General features: G+C 41.9%; 1 protein-coding gene across 5 annotated transcripts in view; it reads left to right on the plus strand.

Moving 5' to 3' along the window:
- LOC140649477 (uncharacterized) overlaps positions 1-18,028 on the plus strand; it is a 69,580-nt gene that overhangs the window by 12,455 nt on the left and 39,097 nt on the right. For all 5 annotated transcript variants that reach the window (XM_072856734.1, XM_072856739.1, XM_072856735.1 and 2 more), the window contains exons 10-11: positions 9,318-9,452; positions 9,699-9,836. The gene's annotated coding sequence lies outside the window, so the exon portion shown is untranslated. The remainder of the gene's footprint in view (positions 1-9,317; positions 9,453-9,698; positions 9,837-18,028) is intronic.

The following is an 18,028-nucleotide window of genomic DNA, read 5'->3' on the forward strand; positions in this document are numbered from 1 at the left end:
ACAAGGTCTGGCTGGCTTCAGCTGGGATCTGTGTTGCACTGCCTGTGCCAGCTGAGCCCTCTTTCCCAGAGGAAGAGTTCCACCCTGTGGGAGGGCAGATGGTGGTGTGTCACCTGTCCTCCTTCTGGCTCTGCCAGAACAAAACCCAACTCTCTGTGGAAGTCCAGGAGATGATGCCCAGAACCTTTGTACTCTTCCGTTGTGCTGGCAACAGCATCTTCCTTTCTGAGCTGCTTTTCTACCACAGGTACTGTTGCATCCCCTAGTGCTGCAGCTACCTCTTTGCTCTTACCACCTTCCTGTCTAGGTTTCCACTGATGCAAGCCAGGAGTAGGTTAGGCATAACCTTACTAGTGGAAAGATCAGTGTCCTCTTGCATATATTCACCTCCCATTGATTTTGGTGAGATGGCATGCCTGAGAGAAGAACGTCTGACGCTTACTACGTAACCATCAAATAAGAAACTAACCTTACCTAGTTGGTTCCTGTAATAGGTATCCCTAGTACATAATAGGTCTCTTCAGATCAAGTGCTTACCTCAATCTATTTGTATTGTCTTCGATGTTGTCAAGTATTTACAAAATAATGTCTGTAGCAAGATGTAGCAAGTCCAGATAACAAAAATCCTCTGCCCTCTCATTCTTAGTATAATTTTTTGTGCGTTGCAAGATCTCTTTTCTGTAGTGTGAAAAGGGTACATATAGATGTTGTCTGTAAATGGCTTTTTAACATGGGTGAAAGTGTGTCACGGTGTGTGCTAAGAATTAAATAGTATAGCAGCTGTATGATAGTGCTTGGCCCCATTCTGTGGCACTCTCTAGTTTACTCATATGGACATGGCTGTGAGTCCTGAAAGACTAATAAATGCATCTGGAAGGAAGGTGCATAATGGGACCCATCCAACCTGTTTAGTCATAAATTGCCCTTAAGCTGCAACTTCAATCAAGCCCTTGCCAACAGCTCCTCTCATTGTAGTCATCCTGTTCTGCATGTAATGGCTGTACAAGATGAACTCTAGGAAACTTGCCCCAAAGCCTATTCCTATATTTATGGGAAAAAAAGGTGACCTGGAAACTTCAGCAACCTGAAGTTTCATCTAGGTTTATCTCAAGACTTACTAAAGAAGAGAGAACAGCCTTAAAGAGAGCAGCCAGCTGCCTCCTGGGAGGAAAGGGTCTCCTTTGAAGTGAAAGTGGCTTTGGACAGGTGACATGCAATAGAGCTGACCTAGTGGAAGTAGGAACTACACTTGGAGATAGTGCATGGGATGTTCTGTAACCCTCTGCTGATGTGGGAAGAGCAGTCTCTGCCTCCTTACCCCTGAGTAAAGTGGCTTGGAGGCATCTGAAATAAGCTACTTGCATCCCTGGGACTGTGTTAGTTGCTGGAACCTGTGTAAGGTGTATGAGGAAGAGGAAGATTATGCCCATCTGGGCCTAGCCCCAGCGCAGCTTTAAGAAATTGAGTTCTCAGTCAAGCAGGCAACTGGCCACTCTTGTGAGACTCTTCTCTGAAGAAGAGGAAAAAGCCTTAAGATAAACCTGACTACCTTCAAGTTGCTGAGCTGTCCCATGGAGACACTTTCTCCTGCTGATGCTGCTTCCTCCCTCCTTATGATGCTTCCAGTTGATAGCAGATCTGCTTCATCTGCCTTTCACCCATCATGATTTGGGGACTTTACAATACTTCTTCACCAACAGTTACAGACTTTTCTACATGTGGACTTTGCTTTTGCAGAGTCTGCAGACAGTAGCAGCTATCAGTTTGTAAGACTACCTTGTTTAATCAATCAGACTAGCTTGCGGGAGGAAGAGGACAGGCCTTTCCGTCCACTTGGGTAATCAACCTCTATGAAATAACTTGTATGCCAAGAGGAATAGTATATAATTTAAGATTTTAAATGTTTTGCTGTATATGTATTTGTTTCTAGTGGGTAAAATAGATGTTACAGAAGAGGAGGCTTTGTGCAAATGTGAGAATTAATGGAGATGAAAGTGAAACCAGAAACATTGTATCATTTCATGTGGTACTACTGGCCTGTAATTTGAATACTGCTTTTAAAGCCAATAGGTCTTACTCATGTTAGCGTTCAGTTGGTTTTGCATTATCTTTCGGTAGTTTTGTGCTATTGAAAAGTAGTGTAGAACAGTATTGTAACTTAGCCTTTCAGATCAATTTATCACATCATGTTCTTCAGGTATATAAGGTATATAAGGAAGCTTTTATACAGATTAGCAGTCCTTAATCCTTTTAAACACTGATTCAGTGGAGCATCTAAGTGTGTACTTAATTTTAAGCACAGAAGTAGTTCCCTTTCAATCATTAGGACTATTTGCATACTGAACTTTATGGAAGTCTTCAAGCACTTATTCAGATCAGGATCATAAACAGAGACTCTTTGACATGGCAGCAAAGTACATTAATGCCAGTCCTAATCTTTCCTTAACTGTTTCACATCTGTATCCTGTTTGTGCATACGTTCTCCAGTCAGTAACTTGAGCCTGTACCTGTCTGATCCTTCCTTGAGAAACTTCCTGGTCCCTTAGGGTTTAGCAAAGCAGTGTTTTGTCACACATTCCACCCATCTCTTCTTGTTAAAAAAGTAAATAAAATAACTGGCTCTTTTCCAATGTTCTTCGACCTTAGCAAAATGGTATGGTTGCACTTGGAAGCAGAATGTGGCTTTTGACCTACTGTGTCATCCCCCAAGTTTTGCTGTTGATTTTAAGATCATGTGTATAGTGTGACAGAGGGATGGTATGCTCTTCCATCTTGTGTACTGCTAGTTAACATTCAACATCAAACAGGAATCGGACGTTCTCCAAAGCTTATGACGCTTGTGTCCTATAGGCGAGTGTCCCCAGCCCCTTCCAATATATTCTATACAATATTGATCTCACTAACATTTGTGCAGTTGCCTGCAGGCTCTGTTCTGCAGTTTGTTCCCGGATTTCCCATTACTCAAATGCCTCATTAGTTACTGTTTGTCCTTTGCATGAAAGTTGAATGCAACCTTTAAAAAAAGAAAAGTGAATGCCTTGGGCCATTTGAGAGCTGTAGTTGTGTCCTCCTTTGTTTGAAAGTATAGCAGTTCATACAGGAAACTTGACCCAAAGTTCAGGGAGAGTGGTAGAAAGGCAAGGAATCTTGTTAGCCTTATATGAGGATGGAGATACGTGCAGGTGTAGATTTATCTGTGGGTCAGTACCTTGCTCATGCAGTGTCCATGTGTTGCAGCCTTGGCCCTAGAATTCTGCTCCCCCTTAAATATAGCTGCTTATAGAGGTATTGAAAAGACTTTAAGAATTAAATTACAAGCAAGAGTAAATGCTGGCATCCAAAACTTCACAGAAGAGGCTTTCAGATCCACTGGAGTGATTTGAATGCCCAATTCCTCTTCCTTCTAATGGGAAGCACTCATATATCCAAATGGCATTGAGAATCTCAGCCTTCATTTGTATTTACGTGTAGCCTCTATATGTGTGATTTATATATGCAGTCTTTCACACATGCATGTTGCCAAGCTAAAATTGCCATGTTATGGTAGTGCTGCCATCATTGTGATGTCTGTTTTATTTCGGGGGGGGGGGGGGGATCAAACTGAATAGCTGCATCTTGTTTACTGCCCCTAAATATACCTTTTCTATAGGAAGTAATTTTCTTTGCATGAACAGTAGAGGCAAGAGAAAAAACACTATATCTTAGCCAGCTTCAGTAAATTTAGTCTTGTTAGTGTTTGAGTAGTAAAGGGAAAGAACACAGAAGAAAATGAATGGAAGAAAATGTTATTCAAGTTTTGCTATATAAGCCTGCAGCTCTGTAAAAGTCTCCATAAGTTACAAAGCTTTAAAGGAACATGAAGAACTACTGGAAAAAAAAGCTGAAAGGAATTCTCTATGTAGGAGTCAACTTGCAAATAGACATTAGTATTACATAGTGACCAGCACCCTTCCTTATTTATAATCTAAGTGACATCGCTGTCTTATTTTAAGATGATGAATTAGACCACGTTTTTTGTTGTTGTTTTAAATGTGTATAAACTACTTAGTATGATGTTTTGTCAGGACAACCTAACTGCTATGCTGCTAGGGACGTTTGGTACGTTTTCAGTGCTGCAGTGATTGTGCAGTGCAAAAGAGGCTCCAGGCAGCTTCACTGGGGCATTTTGTTAGGGAGACTTACCAGTAATTTGGTATAGTCTGGGTCAATATCTGGTAAGTCCTAAAGTAGAAGAAAACCAGAAGATGGTACAGTCAAGGCTGTGATGGTCTGTCCTTTGGAACTGCACACTATGGGCACAAAATCCAAATTACATAGTCTCATAAGCAAAATTATAACAAGAACTGATCAGCCTGTGGTCGATTTTCTGTGTGTGTACAAGAAGCGTGTATCCACTTCAAGAATTAAAAGAAGCAGCAAGAAATCAAAGCCTATTGTTTCTAGCTGTCTTGTTCCACTTTTCACAGCTTTAATATCATTTGAATGTAATGCCTAGTGTGCACATTAGGCTATCTTGCTTGGTACTTCCTTCTCAGTTTTATAAACATGGTACAGCAGAGGGCAGTAGGAACCTACCTCTGTGTAAAGTTGTTTTGTATCACAAGCATGCAAGTACATGTTGTGATGTACTTGCTCACTCCTCTTCCCTGCTATAGTGATATTCAAGGTCCAGATAAAGCTTTTAGAGGGGAGCTGCCACAACTGTTGTCACTGTACTTGTCAAAGTGAATGCAAGGTCTATGTTTGTAGATCCATTTCTAGTCAGTGAACTGATTCTCTGGATTTGATGTATGCTGCAAAGAATCCAGGCCCAAGCCAATGGCAGAAACTGGGCAATTTTTATCTCAATTCAGAATCCTGTAACAGTTGGTAGAAGGGAAATGATGTGACAAACTATACAGCTTATCCTCAAGCATATTTTCCTGCTAGTTGCTGAATATCTTAATCTTCTCCTGGAAGGCTGTTTCTTAATTTCCCGGCACAATATCTAGGGTCTAAAAACCAGAGACTTTAAAAGTGCATGCATTTAGGGAAGAAAAAGCCAATGCTGTAAAGTGGCTTCAGCTGGGAACCTTTCAGATCCATACAGCATGATGTCAACAGTGCCAGGATTACTTCCCCTCTGCGCATCTCCTCTCTTGGGTCTTTGCTCACCCTCAGCATCTTCTGCCAGTGCTCGGGAGACACTGCAGTTCACTTGGGTTTGGTTGCCATTGCCTCCTGTCAGTTCAAGTTAGTGTTCCAGTGCTGCAAGCCATCTCAGTAGGTTTGGAGTTTCCCTCCCATCCTGTTTTTATTTCCTGAAGGATGACATGCTCGTACACCCTCTTCTCTGGCTCAGGGGACTCGTGTCTCGGCAGCAAGCGCAGTTGTCTGTGAGCATAATGCCAGTTCACAGCAGAGATAAGCAGAGGCTTTGAACTTGCTCCCTCCTTTAATTGGAAGTAGCCCAGGTCTGATGAGCTTCCAGACAACATTGCAAAGCTCAGCTTCCCCCCGCCCCCGGCTTCTCCAGGCGTGTGAGAGTGTACATGTGTGGGAAGGAGGGAGTTGTCATTGTGAAGAGTTGTTCAGGAGAGTGGGGGATTTACTTATTTCCTCGTTTACTGGTGAGGATCTGCCTTACATATTGCTACACCTAGGATGTATTTTTAACTTTTCTCTGGTAACTATAGCATATGTACCGATGGACTTACTGAAAGATAAAACATACTACAAATTACACAGACTGTGCATAGGGATACTATGCCTGGCTGTAGAAGTTCTTAGCTCTTGCAGTCACTCATATTTGTTAAACTGAGACATTACTAGATAGTCTGGTTTCTTTTTTGTCTTTTTTCTTCCTTTGTTTGCCTGCACGCTTGTAAAGGACAGGTTGAAACCAGGACACACGTACCAGAGCGATTCACAAAGTGGTTTGCTTCTGAGGCCAGACCAGACCCATCTGTAAAGGACAAAGGCTGCTCACTGCATGGCTGTTCAGAGCTATTTGGGGATGGAAAAATGCAAGAAATAATGGGGGAAGCTGCAACTTCCAAAGATCCCCTATATCTTGTTCTGGTGCTCTTCTTTCCCTATTACTCAGATTAAGTCCATGCCAGGTGAAGTCCCATTTTGGGCAGACAACTGTCTTGTAGCATAAGCAGCAGGAGGGGAGTCAGGGAAATGAGTTATTAAAGTCTTTTGCTTTGGTAATGTCTGCAGCTTGTCATGTTGTAGCACTGTCACAACTCTAGCGTTGCATTATTGCAGCTCTATGTTCAGATGACCCCTTTGTGCAACGCTCTTGCGCCGCAGGGGATCAGGGAATACTTGAAAGTCTGCCTGCTTCTCAGAGTTGTGCCCAGAATGGTGTGATACAGGAAATGTCCACTAGGTACCGGGTGGAGAGAACACACCTCTCCAGGCTATCTATGCTTTCAAAGCTAAATATCCCTGCAATATTCTTTTTAGAAACTGGTTTCACTATGCATAGCTATAAAGACTGTTTTTACAAAACTATTAAAAAAAAAAAGCCCTCAAAATTGACCACACAAAAAAATCAGTGACATGATTGTAACATAGGAAGTTAGTTAATGATTGTTCCCCTAAAATATAACCATGTGGAGAGAGAAACGTGTACTGAAAATATATTTAAGTCCAAATTTCAATACTTACACCTGAAGGAACAGCAAAGGGCATAAAACAGACCTGTGCAGTTTTAAGAAATCCTTAAATAGGCGTTGTGTGGTATATTATCACAGTTTCACCATGAAATATGAAAAATGCAGCTTGAAATGAACCTCTGTTCTCAGCCCAGCCTCTTGGGCAGATGGGTGTCAAAAGGCTGTTTTCTTCTGTGGGGCATCAGAAGACTGAATGATGCATCATGTAAAATGCACTAGGACTACAAAGACAAAAAGCATAGCTGATGAAAGGGAACTTTTGTGTTTAAATTTGAGCTTGCTGTTTTTTCAGTGTAGGTTTTTGGTGTGAATACTTGTACTGGCTCTGTTCATGTCTTTTTAGGGGAGACTAGAATCACTGAAACTCTGGAGGAAAAGCTAAACCGTATTATTCTTATTTAACTTGGAGCCCTGCATATGCTGCATGGTACCAGTGAGGTAACTCCTATCAAGTCATGGTGCAGTGGTACCTTGCTTATGTTTAAGTGCTGCTTATGGTGAAAATAATCAGCTGTTCAGAGGACAAGAGCAAAATTACTGAAGCAAAACAGTTGAAAACTTTCAAGCAAACAGGTTTGGTGTTGGAAATTGCTGATTAAGTAAAATGGAAGCATTTCACATACACAGACACATTCTGTTTAAAATTTCAAGGAAGGCTTTTGAACCTTTTTGTAATTTGACAAGCCAAAAGCATCTCATTCCAATTATAATTTTAGATGTTGCATACAATGTAAGTTGGTACAAAGCACTTTGAAAGGCAATTTCAGTATTTTATTTTGCCATTTTTTGTATTTTTAATTATAAAGCAAATTTGAACGTTTTGATGTCTTTCAGAGAGGATGGAAAGTCTGTTTTAAAGTCAGTACTGCCTGAGGTTGGTCAGTGTCTTACGCAGATCTGAGGTCAGCACCCTACATAGTTGGGTGGAGGAGTTAGATTGCAGGAGTTAAGACAGAGAAACAAATATTCACCTTGAAGCTGCACAGCCTGTCTATTTTAACCTTGGTCAGACTAATGGATGGCTGCTTTAATGTGCCTATGTGTAGCTGAATCTGAACCAGAGGACTGTTAGAAATGTTAAAAATCCTAGTGTGGGTCTTGGGACTCCATCATCATTGGACTTCCCACATTATGGAAGTTTTCAATTTTGATCAGCTGTCACTGATACGGAAATTTGAGGAAAGATTCAAAGAGGGTTCAAAAAAGACAGGATTGATCCAAACACAAGGAAGAGAACTTGACAACAGTAGAGCGCTCAGCTGTTGAGGACCAGATAATATGATGGTGTTAGCTTCATTATATATGCTTAGAATACAGTAACCTAGAGGAAATAAGATTATCATTACAAAAGGAGAGAAGTGCTACATTACCTGATAGGTCTTCTGGTTTCCAGTGTCTGGGACCCATAGTCAGCCCTCTTCAGAGTGGTAAGTGATGAAATAGGAAGGGGAAAAGCAGCAGTGTTGCCCCGTTCCTCCTATTGGGCACAAATTAAGAGGAATTTGGGCTCTGTATCTGGCTGGCTCTGTATCATTGTCTGGGGACTAAACTGCTAAGGAGAAAACTCTGTCCCCCAGTTCATTCTCTGGTCTGCTCCTGGCGGGGTGCTGAAATATCCCTACAGAGATCAGACTGTAATGTTACTAGCTGGGTTTGTGACGGCATGATTGTGGCATAAGGAAAAGCATTGAGGCAGTAATTTGTCACACGGGTCACTTGAATATCCTTCATAAGAAGCTTCTAGCACATGATTAAGAAAGAAGAAAGTAGCAGTACAATTGCTTCTTTATATTCAACAGATGTTTCCCAAACTAAGTAGCAAATTTTTAAGACCTACACCATGAGCTAATCTTCCCTGGAGTAACACCCTCTGCTATCTCAGAATAGTTATGATTATTACTATTACATAAATACATAGACATACCGGGGATCAAGGGTTCATTGTTCCAAGGTGTGCAGTATATAGAGCAAGAGGGGCCACATGATGGTAAGAAATTCAACCTAAATGGAAAGGCAGGTGAAGGAAGCATTGCAGTATGCTTGAGTCATGTATTATCTCAGTGGCCTTTGCTTAACAGGCCTTACTCTGACATACAGCTTTCACTTTGCCCCGCTTTCAAATTCTTAAAAAATCCTTTTAGAAGAAATTAGGCAGAGGTTAATAGTAGCTTTACTTTGAAATCTGCTTATGCTTTACATAACATAAAAGCCTGCCTGTCTAGGTTAGATGTCTGCTTAGTTCTCTGCCACCTTGTATGAGCATAACAAGTAAGACTCAGTTCTTAAACAACAGAAGGTCAACTGAATTCCAGTTAATCCATTTCTTTCAACTCACAGAAAGAGGGGGAAAAAAAAAGAAATCAGTGCAGAATAGAATGACACTCAAATGGTGAACTTCTCATGTAATTTCAGAGTTCAAAGAGAGGTAAGTTTAGCCTGTTCATCCACAGTCTCTACTTTGGGATCAAGTACAGCCTTCTCCTATTCCAAAGGAGAAAGTTCACCTCATTGGGGACACTGCTGTGGCCAGCAGACAGCATCTGGCAGATCTTCTAGCGGCTACAAGGAACACAGCTTTTCAAGTGAGTGCAGCCAACCATGATGGTCTGTATAGATGATTCCTGGGTGTTGGGGTTTTTTTTTTCCCCACAGCTTTTCTTTCAAAAGCTGGGAAAACTTCCATGGATTTGAGACCTGCATCGCAGCTGAAAATCAGTCAGCCTGGCTTTCGCCAGCATGCGGTTCTGGCCGTGCTCGCATGCTGCTCTGACGCTGCCTGCTACTGAGGTAAAACATCCTACTCCTCTGAGATCAAATGGGGTGCCAAGCAAACATGGCCATAGAGGTTTTGGTAACACAACTACCTCTTTCAGAGCTAGCCTGGGTCCCTTGGCACAGCACCACATCATGTATGTGCGTGTTTGCAGCTGAAAATATATTAGCTTGCATAGCTGCCAAACTGCATGACATAGTCATGCCTAGCTAGCTCCCTGCTTTCACTTCTAGTTCACTTTCATTATTGTTGCTTTTCAGATTTGTCTCTGGTCTTAGAGGAGTATCTGCAGCTTTGCTTCCTGCAGAGAAAATGCTAGTTTGAATTCTTCTCACTCAAGAAAGATCTAAAGCACCACTGAGTCAAGGGCTTTCTACCCTGAATTCAGTACACTTCAGGTGAGGTCCTAAATCTGCTTGTGTTGTATTTTCTTTCTACTTCAATCACACTTATATTACTTCCCTTGTAATATTTCTTGGCCCTTGGTAGCACTTGAGAAAGTTCCCATTTAATACTGTACATGACTGTCATTAATGTGCCAATGACTGTCTTCCATACCACTGAGGATGCTGAGAAAGATGCCTGGAGATGTCCCCCTCTTTTCGTATTTCAAATTAATATTTATTCTTACTCTGTTTACAGTGTTTAGGGATGTCTTAGTTTGCATGACCTGGCTTATATCTGAGATGATTTGAATCAATTTTGAGAGGAAGCTGTGTGTAAATTATCTTCTATAATCTAACCCTGTATCTGATGCTTCCTTTTCATTTGCTGGTGGTATGTCTAAAATGAAACAAACAGCAGCAATATCAGCAACTGAAATTAACCAAAGATTTGTGCTTTAGAGACCCAGGCAGTATATTACTCTTACTTCTCTTATCCTCTGTATGCCTATACACTTTTTCTTTGCCTCCCAGAATTTGTTCCTTTTCATTTTATTGGCAATAGATGCTGTCATTGCTGCCACAGAGCAGAGCTCAGCAATTTTTCAAGGATGCTTTGCTATATTGCGTTTTCTGTCCCAAGATGGAAGTCAAATGTGTTGGCAGAAATTTAGCAGAACCCAAGAGACACTTCCTCATGAAGAAATAAGATGCAGCCAGACAGTTTAGCAAAGGTGGTGTTCTAGCTCTGGCTGAGTTCAGTGCTCAGTGGTCACCAGGAGCCACTACCTGAGCCACTGTTGAGGTTTCCATGAGAGCTGTAGCTCCCAGTTCCCTGCACATGATTCAACATTTGTTGAATATGAGGTGTTTGGTATCTGTGTGGTGGGATGGCCATGGCTGGCAGCCAAATTCCCACCAGCTGCTTGCTCACTCCCCCCCTCAACAGGAAGGGGAGAGAGAATAGGCAGAACAGGAATGAGAAAGCCCATGTGTTGAGATGAAGACACTCACCAGTTACCATCACAGGCAAAACAGGCTAGACTTGAGGAAAATTAACTTAATATATTGCCAATTAATATATATTTAATTACTGATTTGGGTATTGGAAAGCAAAAAGACAAACACTAAAACACTTAGAGAAAACACCTTTCCGTCCCCATTTTCCAGGCTCAACTTTACTCCTTCACTCCCGACTCCTCTCTTCCCCCCTTGTTATCACCACAGGTTACATACGATCAGTCCCTTCAGCGAGGAAACTGGGAGCAGGCTTACAGTCAGTACCTAGCAGTTCCTCTCTGCTGCTCCTTTCTTGTCACGCTCCTCCGCTATGGTGTGGGTCCTCCACAGCCTGCAGTGAATATCACTTTCCCAAATAATCATCTAATACAGGATTCAATATTCCAAACGCCCAGGGCTGGCCACAGCGCCTGCTGCTGGGTCAGGTCTCCTAGAAGTGGTGGCACCACATCCTGTGCGGGGTGCCACTCAGAGCAGTAGCGTCAGGAGGAGACCTGAGGATGCCCAGTGACTGGGGAGCCTGCACTGGCCCTTGTCTCAGTGTCTGTGGTTGAGTGTGAAGGTGCTCAGCACTTTCCAGGATTAGGCTATCAATAATAAACCCTTTTAAATATCTCAAAAGCAGTGCTGTGATGACAACCCAAGTAATTAATTGCATTACTTTTAATAGACCCTTCAAACAGTGCCAAGTCAGTGACATCTGCTGCAGTGTGGAAATACCTTCAGGGAAGAACATTTTTAATACGGTGATACCTCAAAAGACAGGCCATAGCCTGAAAATGGCCATGCAGGGGATGAAATGTTTTAACAGACTGTTAAGCTCTCTTGCTTATTGCTCAGCCAAAAAAATGACCATTCACCCACTGATGGGTGATGATTTAATTAGGACCTACTTCTAAAAACACACAAAACCTGTCTGCCTAAGATGCACTCTGCACTTCTTGGAGAGGGCCGTGTTCTCCAGCATGTAATTTCTGTTTGGTATCAGTATTACTATTGCTCATTTTAGCATAGTTATCTTTGATAGCCAATGGTGAATCAAATCCAGGGGAGGCCTCATCCTCAGCTGATGCAAACGGGCTTGCCCCAGAGCAATTAAGAGCACTGATTAACAGCAGCAGAGTATGTAGAGCTGGAGTTTTCATACAAACACAAATTCACTTGCTGTTCTGGTTCTCTTGGGGGGAAAAATGCAAAAGAAGCTATTAAAATAAGGTTTGTTTATTGACCTTCTCTAATTTCTGTGTTCATAAAATAATCTTGTTTATTAACAAGTCATCTTTAGCTGAGATTCACTGTGCTCCCTGAAACATTTTGTGCAGAATTCATGAATCAAAGCTGGACAAACTGACTACCAGGGAATTAATTTCAGAGGATATGATCTCATAATCTCACTAACTATTTATCTTTGGAGATGGATAGATTTTGTCTGGCAGTTGCAACCCTGGAGATAAGTGCATTCATATATTCGAAGGAAATGGAACCTTTTAAAAAAAGATATTTACTATTACATTTTCATGCTTGTGTCAAGTCTCAGGGTTTGGATTAAAAGTTACACTTATTCTTGTTTTAGTGCTTGTACCTGGCCCACTCCTGTTCAGTGGAGTTAATGTGTAAATAAATAGTGACCTAACTCTATGATCCTGCTCCAGTGAATCTTAGGGCTGGCAGAAATGCAGCTTTCTAGGGTCTCTCTTCAAGCCTTCATGACTCTGCACCAAGAACTGTGTGCTGCAGTGGCAGTGCAGAGCTGGTAGAGTTGGCTTTTTGTCTCGAAGTAGTGGACTCATATGTCTAGGGTTTTTTTTTCTGGAGCCAGTCTGCAGCCCCTTTGCTCTGTGCATGTAGCAATGGTGAATCACAGATCCCACAGTGCTTCAGAACTAGGGAGAGGGACGGTGTGCCATGCCAGGTGGAATTTTCTTATTGTTTAAGAAGTCACTGTGTCGAAAATAGTGGAAAAGTTGCCTACAAGCAGCACAGAAGCAGGGGAGGAGTGTTCAGTGGGTCTTTGTTATCTCTGTGGCATTGAAATAGAGAGCTGGCAACAGTGCTTCAGTGACTGTAAATCTCCAAGGTAATTTCCCAGATTTGCTGATAGCTTACATAGAAATTGGGCAAATAATTTTACAAAAGAGTACTTCCCAGTTAATTCCTCTTCTCTGTATGCTGTTTCCCCAGTAAATGACTGTTTTATTGCCAAAATTTACTTATTTGGCTGCATCATTTGTACAATCTTCCTTTATACATTATGTGCCTAAATTTCAGAGATTGCCAAAGGACTCATGATTTCCCTTGACATTAGCTAAACCTGCTGGAGTTAATATCTCTGAAAAAGGAGGGTTGCTATGTTCCTTTAAAGCAGCAAGCAAAAAACCCAGCCTCCAGTGGGTAAAGTAAATCCAGAGCCAAAGTTAGGTCACGTCAGCTCTGATGCAGTTAAGCATTTAGGTAGGTGAGTAGGCAATGTCACTACTTTGATTCCTAGGGGCTGTTCTTGTGTTTAACTTTAAACATGTCTATCTGCTTTGCTGAGCTGCAGCCAATGTCCCAGAAGCTCGGGTGAAAGGAGCACTTTGATCCTGACAGGACAAACCACCCCATGTGCGGATCTACGTTCAGCATCCTGTCATGTGGTGAGCTGGACCCTTCAGAGGAACAGGGCCTCAACCTTAATTCTGTTTTATTTACCCTAGATGAAGGGAGCAGACATGTACTCACATGAGAAGGGAAATGGGCTTGCTAGGAGATACAGGGCATCCATAGGGATTAGGACTGAAGATCTGAGTGAGGGCTCTGTTAATGAAGCAAGGCCTTTGTAAAAGGGCCCAAAAGCCTTAGGCTGGGCTTATAGGTAGAAGTTCTGGGAAGAGACACTGGGGAATAGTGTGAAGTTGGGAGATGCAGAGCCTGATGCTTTAGAAACGATGGCTCCTGGGGTCTGCTGTGGGTGGGGGTTGCATAATGCTGTATTCAAAGAAGCTGATGCTGGTCTTCTTGCCAGGAAGGAGGAAAAGGGATGAAGGAAGGAAAATTGAAGTTTGAAATTGAAGACTGACTGGGGTTTTTTTCTCTTGGTTGGACTTTGGTTCTGGAAGTTGTAGTCAGCTGGGTCATGACCCTGTGATGACAGAATCTGATACGAATGAGCCTATGGCTAAACTGAAATGCTTGAAGAAAACTTGTCTGTAATCTGTGTAGTAGTAGGAGGCTATGTTTTACTAAGTCCAGTAGATGTAGTCACCTTGCTTACTGTAGTCACTCACTGCCATGTGAGTAATCCCACCACATAACATATACAAAGTTATGATAAGCTAAGTGGGAACAAAAGTACTTTTATGATGTGGTGAGGAAACGGCATTTAGAAAAATGTGAGCCACCTTGAAATGCTGATCCTCTGCTGAGGTGTTTTGCGTGTTGCAAATCGCAACTAGATTTTCAAAACTGGGAGAAGGAAGAGCAGCACCAGAAGAACACTGGCAAGAAGGGCTGTGCCAGACAGTGAGCGTTACTGTTCTCATCTCACGGGCACACCGTGAGTGAGAAGTGTTGCCTGAGATCACAGGATGAAATTCAATAGGTATTGAAAAAGAGATAACTAAACCCCCTTTTCCACGAGCTTTCACCTGGCACAAACTTCATCATGTGAGCCTCGTACTTCTTGCATGTTGTAGCTGAAATGCTGCAATTGTCCTTAGAACAGATTAACGGGTGAAGAAGAACAAAGGTAAACCATCGCATAACTCGGGAGAAGACCATTGGTGCATCTGTCAGAGGTTAGCAAGGATTAGACTCTAAGACAGCAAACACCACAGAGAGTAGACTGGTAAGAGGACTGTCTTCTCCTTCGCCTTCTGACTGACTGCCCACCAGGTTAACTGAATATGCTTAAACATTTTTGGTGCTGGTCACTAATTTGTTGAACCCAACAAGTACTTTCCCATCCTGGTTGTAGAAGACTAGAAGATACAGAGCTTTTGTGTGAGCTGCAGGCATGATTTCAACGAATGTTTCCATTTATTTTCACTTTGGCAGCTGTGGGCCTATGGGCTGTTCTGTAACTTATGTAATAGACCGGAGTATTAAAATCTTTCCTAAAAAAAAAATTATCACCTAGTATGAAGTAGATTTTAAGAAAACTGCACAAGTTGGTTTTTGTAAGGACTTATTTCAGTGCCCGTTGGAATCCATAGAAACATTTCAACTGACTTTGGTGACTACTGATGAGAGGAAGTAGGCTGTTTCATAGAAAACCTGGAGGAGAATGGTGATGATGCTATATTAAGACTGAACAAAAGCCATTACTCTCACTAGCATCCGTAAATGGGAGGGAAAGATTTTTTTTCTTAGTCTTTCTTACAGAGAAAGAATATAAAGGTTAGGAAGAAAGATAGGCCCTAGAGCAGAGAAATAAGAGAATGAGTCAGAGCTTTCAGCAGGACCTGACTCTGGCTGGGGTTTTCATCTTTGTGCACAAAATGAATATAGCATACAGAACAACTAGTGAAATCAAGACTTATATGCAAAATACCTAAAGTGGGTGAATTTCGTATGTATGATGGCTTAATTTTTCAATCTGCAGAATAAAATGTGACAAACTTCCAAAGAAACTCAGTCATCCTTGTTTCAGTACTAAGTGCTCTGTGGGAGTTGCAGCACTGATTAAGTTATAGCCTGTGGATTTCAAGGGCCCTTTTTCGAGTGTGACAGTGAGAGTTGATGATGAGGTTAAACTTCACATGGAAACCAGGTGATTCAAGGAAGTTGAACTACAATGCTGCTTTCTGCACCATGATCTGTGCCCTGCTCAAAGGTCAGGTGGAATAGGTGGACATAGGAGAAAAGCAGCAAGTGAAAGGCAGTTTTTCCTTGCTCTGATATAGAGCAGGAAAGCAAACTTCACTTCAGTTTTTCCACAGTGGCACTACTTTGGCAAGGAACATACATAGAAATCTGTTGTTTTTTATTGGTAGCATGCAAAGTTTTATTGATGTGTTTTGCTGATGTGGACTCTTGTGTGCAGCAAGCTCCACATCTTTCCAGAGCCACAGTGAAGTCAGGAAGCTCTATACAAGTGTGGAAGTGTCCTATGCAGAGATCTCTGTCACTGTAGGGTTTCAGATACTGCATGACATAATCCTTATTTGCTGCACAACAAGCAGTTTTGTATTTGAATGTGTTTCAACAACATGACAAAGACTTGAAAAAAATTGCTCCCAACTTTAATTGAAGAGGTAATTGCTAAGAAGAAAAGAATGGGACTACTGCTTTTCTTGTGTTACCTACTTAGTTGGCACATCTCCAAAATCAGCTGATACAGAGATAAATCTGCATTTTTGGAGAAAGCCGTAGGTAATCCAAATCATATACTTGGCTATGCACTCCCACTCCACTCAAATTCCTTTCTGAAGTGATGAACATACAAGGAACTTGAATACACTGTGGAGGAATAAATGCTACAATAATTTCAAAGGGGGAAGAAAACCCACAAAGCATGCTGAGCTGCTGTTTTCCAACTTGAGTTAAACTTTTTTTTTCCTGAAGCTGTTGCATTGGTTTCCTCTCTTCCATTCCTTTCTCTGCCTGTTGAAGGATGAAATGAGCCTTGGTGAAAAGAGTCTATGGCTTTAAGTCCTATTCTATGGATAGAATTGGGTCTTAATTTCTGCTTAGACTTTGTGCCAACCATCTCCCACGCGAATTTCACTCATTAAAAAAATACTGCTTTGTTTCTCCATTTGCATATTAAGTTTGTGTAATGTTCAGTCCCAACTACTGTTTAGCTCAATGAAGAAAAGTTTTGTTTTTCATTAACGCCCACAACTTAATCAGTGTTTGTGGATATATCATCTTTTGTTTCCTCTTCAGCTTCATTTTTGCCCACCCGTACTAGATGCATGATTTTGCCATTTCCCTTGTTAAGTTCTTGTTTTTCTACCAAGCACTGTGGTGTATGCATGCAACATAGCAGGATGGAGTTGCCAGGCACAGTCTCATGGGCAAAAAACCCCAATTCCCTGCCATTCTGTTAACCAGTATGATGTCTTTCAGACAGATCTTTAAGTATTTTTTCTAAATTTTTCCTTGAGTAACTTTTATAGGCAGAGAAGAAAGTCTGTTCATACCAGGATCAATTCTGAGAGAGGCAGAAAATTCCAGGTAGGCCTGGAGGGCTATCTGCCATCAATGGGCCAAGGAAACTCTACTCAAAAGTACACAATCCCACACCAATACTTAAATATTGTTTCGGTTTCTTCCTAATTGTCTAGTCCAGAAGCTACTTCCCAACAGCTCAAGGTCAAAAAGTGGAATGCAGTTTGTAGCCAAGACCCAAACTGAGAGAAACCAGAGGGTCTTTTGTGCAGGAAACGTGAAATGCTGCGTGTTTCCTTCCCTAAGTATAAATTATTATCTCTGTGACCCTAGTTGCATGATCCCTTGGAAGCGATATAAATAGTACTTTCCAACAGAAGTGACGAGATGCTAACTTTCTGGGGAACGTAGGTAGGCAGGCCTCTAAGACCAACAGGAGGGACGCTTGAGTGGTGCAGACAAAAGCTGGCTTTCAAAATTCACGTTAGCAGCCTTTTCAACTGCAGAAGCTTGTTTTTTTCTGAAGCAGGTTTTGAAATGTATTATTACAGTAAATGTAGGGCTCTAATAGTGGTGCTGAGCTGATAATCCTGGAAACTAAAGCTCTCGGCTTACCCAAAAAACCTACTACGGGGCAAGCAGCAGAAGTGGATGCCTCCCCACCCTGGCCCCCTCCCGGGAGGGGAGAGCATAGCTGTGTCCCTATTCCCAGCGGGTGCTTTGCCTGCTGAGCTGCTAGTAATAGAGTATTGACTCACTGCCACTTGAAATATCTCGCATACTGATGTTGCCCAGAACACGAAGTGTATTACCTCTGCATTAATTGAAATGTAGCTTTCAGCAGCCCCTATAAACGTGCTCGACTGTAGTGTGAAAGCATTTGTTTCCAGCAGAGATCCTGATAACTAGTGAGATTCAGGAGCGGCGACTGACCTTTGATCATTGGCTTTCAGCTTGGCTTGCTGCCTTGCTGGGAGGAGGAAGGGAAAGTTCTTTCCTTATAAAAGCCAACTTCATGTCAGTGTCTCCTGTTAACATTTAGTTTGTTTAGCTAAAAACATGCAGCTTTGAAGCTTCCTTTGTACTGAATTGCC

The sequence above is a fragment of the Ciconia boyciana genome, chromosome 3 (assembly GCF_034638445.1).
Source record: "Ciconia boyciana chromosome 3, ASM3463844v1, whole genome shotgun sequence".
NCBI classification, from domain to species: Eukaryota; Metazoa; Chordata; class Aves; order Ciconiiformes; family Ciconiidae; genus Ciconia; species Ciconia boyciana.